We start from the raw sequence: 8997 nt of genomic DNA, 5'->3' as shown, positions 1-8997 counted from the left end.
AAGGATAAATAACTGTATCTAGTGTATTGTTATCCATAGAGGATAACAATACACTAGATACGATGGCATGGCGAGAAATTCACGCGCTCCTAAACAAACTTCCCCAAATTTATCGCCCTTCTTAAAGGGAAAGGTTTCCGCATGTGAGTGAGGGGACCTTTACTTGAACGTCTCATGTTCTCATAGAGTATTGCGAGGTCTGCTTATTGTTAAACTAAAACGTTAGGGATTCTAAATTTTTTCCCTTTAAATTGTGGTTCAAATTTATAAAAAAGTACCGGAGCTCATCTTATTTAGGGCTCCGGTGCGCTCCGGCTAAATTTGTAATTTATCTTAAAAATTGAGAAGTACCGGAGCCGAGCTCCGGTGGGCTTCGGCGCAGTTTAAGCACTGATTAAGCCTATTTCGTGTCATTCTATTAACGTTCCATTTCCAGTGTCAGCGGATTTTCATTTTACTTCACTTTTTGATTATGTCGATGTAATTCCATCTTCGCCTTCAGCCTCCGTGTATGAAGGTTGCTATTTTGCAGAGCTCATATCAACCCATGAAACTTCGCCGCCCGGCGACGATATACCGCCGGAGAAGACGATTATGGATTGGAGTACGTCTACCGAATACGACGTAGAGGACACGAATATGGATTTAACGACTACCCCGAAGACCAGAAACATAGATTATAGAGCGATTGTAGTAGATCTACATGACCAAATTCTAGCGCTAGAAAGAAAAATTGAGCAAACTATAAGAAGTTGAAGAAACAGATGGACGCGGTTCGTGCTGTATCAGATCCAGATAATCATACTCCTCTGATGACTAAACATATACGGAACCTGAAAAAGGAGATGGAGCACCTGAAGGGTAAGAAATTCTTTTATATAAGTTTGTATGCTAATAACCCTTCCTTAAACCCTGCTGAACGTCTTAATAATGTTGTTACTGTTAACCCTACAGATAGTAATATTGTTACGAAATGTCCAGGTGCGCTAAGATAGCTTCCCCGCAAAGCAATTTTAGGGTTGCCATAAAGTAGCAAAGAAAGGTAGGGTTGCCACATTTGGCGAGAAATCGCCCGTTTGGCGATATTTGGCTTCAAAATTGGCTATATGCCATCGACGGATGGAGAACCTTCTGGAACGAATTCTTATTGGTTTAGCCCAGAATGTTCTCGAACACGCCGAAAGCTATATAAACCCTGCTGGTCCGCAGTGGGTTCCTTGTCTAGAGTGTGAGATAGTTAGTCTCGAGTTAGTCAGTCCGTGCCGAGTCAATCGAGTTGACAGACGGGCAGCGAGAACCGAGTAGGTCGTCGAGCGCACCGAAAGAATCTCGTAGCATATCGAGGTTAGTGCATCGTCGAAAGAGCGTGTTGAGCTCCGGGAACGACTGAACTGAAGAGCCGGAAGCTGTGCTCTGTGTATCGTCGAATGCATCGCGAGTTGTAGCCTGGAGAGTCTCGAGAGTATGTGGAGTTCCGAGAACGACCAAGCAGAGTAGGGAGCTGTACTCTGGTGCTTTGCAGTGAAGCTGTCTTCACCGTTATTGCCTGACAGTGTGAAGGCTGTGTCGCTGAAAGTGTCAGCGTGTTTATAACAGTTCGACTACTGTAAAAGTGATTTTGGAGCTATCTGATTAATATTGGTAAATAAAGTGTCTTTCGATACTTCATCAGGCCCACCAGCTGCTGAGCGGTAAAGTCGCTGAACACTCGTAGTTCGGTCCGAGGTTCGAATCTCGCGAACAGGCTGGCTGCATGGGCGTTTTCTTGGTTTTCCCCATGTGTGACGTGTATACGAGCAAGTTTCCCTTAGAAAGGTCTTCCACGAAGGCATTCCTCCCTTTAAGCATATAGCCCTCGAGGCTTTGCCATAATCACACACACACACACGATACTTCATCAAGTGTCGTCGTTATTCACTCGAAATCTACGAACCCCGTACGAACGTGAAGGAAGAAAATAACGTAACAACTGGCGTCAGCAAAGAAAAAACGTAACAATATTGACCCTGTTAATCCTGCTACTATTGCTGATAGTGCACCTCAAGAAGATAACGTTAAAACTAAGCGTAAACTGCCTGAATCCGCAGATAATTCAGATGAATGTAATGCTAAGGATAGTGATGGATTTGTCAAACCCTCCCGTACTGCGAAGCTAGTTAAGAAAAATAGTAGTTCACGAGATGTTTCCAAATATATGACGACGAAAAATAAATTTAGTCCGTTGGACTCTGCTGAAAATAACCCCGATACTCAAAATGAAAATGGCGCTGATATTCAAACTAATAACTCCATGCAAATGCAAATTCCTCCTCAGCCAAAATCTGTTCCACCTGTAATGGTCAAACCACCGGACGGCATCAAATTAAACCCTTATTTGAAGCAGTTAGCCGACAAATCTAAAGCAAAATTTTTCCGGTCGAATAAATGGGGAGTTTTTGAAAATTCTACCGAATACGCCAGATGATCACAGAATCTTAACGTAGTATTTAAAATATAACAAAGTTGAGCATTACGTGCATGTTAGATGTGGCCAAAGCATTTAATCGCGTCTGGCATGAGGGGCTCATCTCCAAATTAATTCATCTAAACTTCAGCAGGGAACTTATTCTACTGCTGCATTCGTTCCTGACCACTCGAACTTTCCAAGTCTCCGGAAATTCTATCTCCAAAGCAACACCTATACATGCTGGCATACCACATGGAAGTACGATCGGACCGATACTCTACCTATTCTATGTTGCGGATTTTCCCAAGCCACATTGCTCCTCGTCGTTGCTAGCGTGTTATGGTGACGATACAGCCTTGGTTGTAAAATCGGCTAACATTAACCACGTTATCAGGAAACTTCAACCTGAAATTCCTCAAATCGAGAACTGGTGCCGACGATGGAAAGTGGCGATCAATGCCCTTAAATCACAGATTATAGTAATCAGACAAAAGAAAAGAGGTACTCCAATTACGGAAAAAACTACTTCTTTTCAACGATCCTGTGCCGCTTGTAAAGCAATCAAAATACTTAGGAGTAGTTTTAAACAACAAACTGACTTGGACTGACCACGTGAGCTACGTACGGAAGAAGGCGTTATGTGTTATTAATATGCTTTTCCCAATCGTAGGAAAAAAATTCCAGACTGGACCTGAATAAGAAAAAAACTTATTCATACTTCAACTGTTAGGACCATCCTAACTTATGCCTTACCTGCCTGGGCTGCGGTTACGGATAAGGACATCTGTAAACTGCAAATTGTACCATCTAAGTTTCTCTGTCGGATGACTAATGCACACTATTACGTGCGTAACGACCAGCTGCATAAAGACCTCAAGCTGGACTTTCTAGACAAATATCTCAAACGAACTATCGAACGTTTTTCACGAAAACCCTTGAGTGCGAAACTCTGAGCTATTTCGGTACCTTCCATTGTGAACTGTTATACGAAGATCGAATGCTAATGCCCTTTGCAGCTCATATGACTGATACACATTTTCCTACCTAATTTACGAATATTAAAATTCTATCGCACTTGTATATAGTGTAAATAATGTTTATAATTTATCTTATCCATCTTAATTTTTACATTATATTACTGTTTGTAAAAAATACTGTGTAATATCCTCACCACAAATCAGAAGACTTTATTAACTCATGAGACACAGGACAGCAAATCAAGACTCCTCAAGACCAATGAATTGTAACTTCAACGCCTACGTGGCAATGATCACGTCCCTTACCTCACCCAAAGAATCTCTAAGGAATCTTCTTAGAGATTCTTTGCCTCACCCTCAAGGCTCCTTCAACAATGGCAGCAGTCAGTCAAGAAATGCTATAGCCAGGCGTCGAACGACACTTCTTCAGAGAGCCGAATCACATCATGCAAGTTCGCATGATAATTCCGGCATATCAGCGGAACTAGGAGCATTACGTGATTAATGAACGTCATGTAAGACCAGTTAAGGGCGTAATACGCGATTTACCCATTGACATGGAAACGAGCGAAATTGCAGATATTCTCACAGAACCAGGAACAGGACAAGGCAACTAATGCCACATTTTCAAGTACCAATTATAACCACTCCTAATGTTGAAAATATCTACCATGTAACTCATATGTCATTATTCGTAGTAAAAATTGAAAAGTATGTAAATAAGAATTTAATACCACAGTGCCATAACTATTAGAGATGGCATCATTTGTCCGATAACTATTTCCTAGTCCCCTTTGCGTAAAATGCGCCGGGGAACATAAATCTATTTCATGCCCCCCAAAAAGGATTCATCGAAAATCTCGTTTGCGCGAACTGTAATAATTCTCACCCTGCCTCGTATAGAATACGAGAAATTCAAGATACGAGGATATGATTCGTTTCTAAATATATATGATTCGTTTCTAAATACGAGCAATGAGCCAAGTTGCTGGTATGTGTTGCGCTCTTTCCCGATCCGGCTCGACTCGGGGAATCCTTTCGTCAGATAACTCAGTGTTCTGTGATTTACGTGTTTGTGTGCTTGTGAGTTTATTGTTTTTTTATATTTATTGTGAAAATATTTTTTTTTCATCGATGCCTGCCAAAAAGATTGTTGGCTCGGTTAGTGCTGCAAAGAAAACGAAGGAAGCAATGTCCGTTGAAATTAAAAAAGAAATCATAGGTAAATATAAGAGTGGTGTAAGAAGGACGGAATTGGCGAAGACTCACGACCGTTTGACATCGACTATCTGCACTATTATGAAGAAGAAGGTGGTGTGTTGGTGTATTTAATTATGGCAAAAAACACTAGGGCTATTTGCCTAAAGGGAGGGATGCCTTCGCGGAGGACTTTTTAAAGGAATCTAGCTCGTTTACACGTTACACACGGGGAAAACCACGAAAACACCCATGCAGCCACCCGTTCGCGGGATTCGAACCTCGGACCGAACTACCAGTGTTCAGCGACTGTACCGCTCGGCCGCTGGTGAGCCTATGAAGAAGAAGGAAGAAATTAAGAAACTTGATGTGGAAAAATGAGCTACCGTTACTTCCAAGCACCGTCCAAAACTGAGAAGCTGCTGCTGGTGTGCATTAACGAGAAGCAGTTAAAAGTTGATTCGGTGTCGGAAGGTATCATTTATTTAAAGCCATCATAAAGCTGAACTACAGTTATGTTGCTTACCAATGTTATCTATTAGAAAAATTGATTTTATGTTGATATTTTTAGGAGTGCAGAACAGATTAAGGGGCGAATTCAAGTGCAATGCTTGTCATGGTAATCGTAAGGCTCCTCTAAACCAGGCTGAATCACCAACTTTTCTCTCTTGGCGAGGGAGGGAACGCGCTACCAATTTTGGCGCGTTTATCGCACACGCTGGCTGAATGTCTGCTTTTTTTTTTTTTTAAAGATTTATTTTATAGACGCGCGGCATTCAGCGCACATAAACTTTTCGGATAATTAATTAATTCTCGAATAGTATATAGACGTTTTCACTTAAATAAAAATTTCGCGTATATTTTGTAAACATATTCAAAATAACTTATTCTTTAGATGTTTCAGTTTCGTTAGCAGACTAAAATAAATAAGATATGAATAAAAACTTTCAATAGTGTCAAATGGGGAAATAGTTAAAGCGTAGAGTGTGCAAATAAATTTATCTTAATGACATTTTAACAAAAATTTCCATAAAAACACTGTAAATTCATACTAAAAAAATAACTTAAGAATATGTTGTCATTTTAGTCTGAGGTATATGGAAATAATTGTGCAAGACTCTGAAGAAACACTTTCTTTTAAATGTGTGAAATATTTCATAACATATATGGAAGAAGAAAGTACAGCATTCTGTGTTTTGGATGACTTTCACCAAATGTAATATAAATACGAACTAGAAACCGTAATAAAAAGTCCTTCCTCTCCAATCAGATCACCTTTGTGTTGCATTGTATTTGTAATACTTCTAAAAATCCAATTTTTACCTAAATTAAAAAACAGTTATTCCATAAAAGATAATAAATTTGAATGTATATAGAATGAATTTTGTAATTTGAGTTATGTTACAAAATAATTCATAGTTTATATATTTTATACTAATAATTTAGATAAAACCTGTCCAATTTAAGAATGTGTGTTAACCACATTCTTAAATTGTAAAAGGACGACTTAACCACATGTAATTCATTTCAAAGCATAAAAGAAAGCTTATTTTTTATTTTACACAGCAACAGCATTTTCATGCAGTCAAGTTTTTTTAATTGTTAGTTATTATACATAATACTTAATTTTTAACACATTCTTATTAGAAAGCTCTTATTAGAAGCTTATTCTTATTAGAAATTAGTCTAAGAAACTTCTTTTTAAAGCCCCACAGTAATTGCAAAGAATGTCGTTAAATTTACAAAAGTATTGAAGATATATTGAACAGCATTATAACAAGAAACTACTGTACAAAATATGTAAATTTAACATAACTTCTTTTTTAGTATTTGCATAGTTTCCTCCAAATGAACCTTAATGGGAAGTTATCTTGCAAAAATTTAAAAGTATTAAAATGGCCTCTATTTAAGATGTAACTGCATTTATAATTATTTTGTAATTGTGAATAGATTATATTATTGCAATTAGATTATGCACTTACAACATAATTGCATAAAGTAATGAAATTAAGAGTTCACAGATACAATGTAATATAATTACAAAGCAATTATCTAAATTGTAATTATAATCACTTATTTAATACCACAATATTATTACAATCACAATGTAATTTAAATTGGGTACTATATTTGTATACCCTCCACTCAAAAGGAGGTACTGATAAGCCTGGAAGTTATTATCAACAAAAAGCCTGTTCAGGACAGTTTGATGACAATTTCCACCGGGCGAAAAGTACATTCTTAAGCCCAGGCAAATCATGACAATAAAAATCATTTAGTCTCATGATTCACTATATTTCAAACCCTAAATTTGAATTCTGCACCAAATTATTTACCTATATTTTAATATACTTTATGAATTATTAGAAGCGATATGGCAAATATCTTCTAAAAATAACTGTAAAATATTTGTATCCATTAATTGATTCAGATACACACTTTTATTATTTAAGTATATCAAAATAACAGTTTCATGTTCCTGAAATACAAAAGTTATGAAAAAAGTTAAAGTAATATTCTTAGAAGCATATGATATTAGTCACCAGCTGCAAAACAGTTAATTTTTTGCCCTAAATACAAGTTTATTACACAGTAGTCATACGTGTAACTTAATAACATGGTATATAAAAAATTAATGATAATAAGTTTATCAGAAATGAATTAATTCTGCAAATAAACTTTCTGCATTTGAAAATTTTCTACACCTGAGGGGAGGGAGAGATCTAGTAAAATTAGATTTATTATAACTTCAGTTGGACCAAATACCTTCTCTCTCTCTATATATATGCATCACTAAAGAAATAAATAAAATTATCATGCTTAAAAAACAGATGTACCATACCAGTTTTTTTCCCCTTGTTACCCTTTACATTGAGAAATAACAAACAGTACAACGCTGAAAAATACTATCTTTGAAATTTTATTTAAATGAAGAAACACACACCATCTTTTTATTTAAGCATTACACTTCAAAAACAGATACACATACCAATTTATTTTCACTAGCCTTTATACTAATAACATGCCATATAAAAATGAAAAGAATTATCCTTGAAATTTAGATAAAATGAAGTAACACAATGAAAAATTTATGCACACGGACATCTTTTTTCTATTGCATGTTGTCTGACATGATCCACAAGTGCCTAAAAATGTACCCAAGGAAACACATTTCAATATTAACAAAAAATTGTTTACAGATTAAAATTCATTCATTTCATACCAGTATTATAAAGATCATGCATGAAACAAATCTGCTTTCCCATACTTTTAAGTAAAACTGAACTGAAATTTTATACTGGAAAATATGCTATATTTCTATATATTAGAAACAAGAAAATAATACCATAATAATATACTCATAGCCTAGCAGAAAGTAACATATATAACATCAAACACAGAAATTTATATACTCGTAGCCTAGGAAAAAGTAATACATATTACATAAAACACATAAATTATTTAATATAAAACATACATACCTTCTAAAATTATTTTACTTTTTGTTTCTTATTGGCCGATGCTGATGAATATGAAACGTTATGGGCTCTTTTGTTGATAAGATGCTGTGTAAGGCCTTTGCATCTAGTAATAAAAAAATTATCAATAATTACTTTCTTAAGATTACAGCATTCTGGCATGGCCACATGCGTACATTTATCAATTATTCTTTCAACTAATTCTTTTGTGATGGCTGATTGTAAACGAAGGAGTACATCTTTACATTTTTGAAATTCTCGTTCAGCTTCCCTACATATTTGATACATTCCTGAAGAGATGACCTTCAGTCCACCTTTATTGCTATGTTTTGTAAGAATTGTGCGATGCTCGGGTATGTCAGGTTCCAGCATGTCCTCTGAAATGGTCATAGCTGTTTTACAATTTTCACATATGCTTTTTTTTTTTCAACAACTTATTATATATGGCTCCTGCGATGTAATGTATATCATTTTCTTCCACAGCTGGGGGCAAGCGACGTTTCACTGCCACTGCAGAAGAGGTAGATGGCACTACAGAATTGGAGATAGGATGCAAGACCTCCTTTCTGATAGCAACCTCTAATTCAGAAGCATCAAAGAGGCTGTGGTCACTTTCAGAACAATAATTTGGATTATTGATATCTGAAATGAACTGTGATAGGCACACTAATTTCAGTGCTCTCTTGGCTTGCAAAGCAGTAGGCTTTGCACCCAACTTTCGTCTAATCTGTGAAAAGGCATTTTCCAGCGCATCTTGTGTCAACCTGCCTGGTAAGAAAAATGTAAACCCCTCGGAAAATAATTCTTTTGAGAGTTTCACAACACTCAATGTGCTCATAATAATGCCAGTTTGAAATGGCTTCCATGCTTTCCCAAACTGAACAGTTTCAGTCACATG

This window comes from Stegodyphus dumicola, chromosome 3 (genome assembly GCF_044657685.1).
Source record: "Stegodyphus dumicola isolate Sdum_Otavi_A_Nest chromosome 3, ASM4465768v1".
Lineage (NCBI taxonomy): Eukaryota > Metazoa > Arthropoda > Arachnida > Araneae > Eresidae > Stegodyphus > Stegodyphus dumicola.
This window is presented reverse-complemented; position numbering follows the sequence as displayed.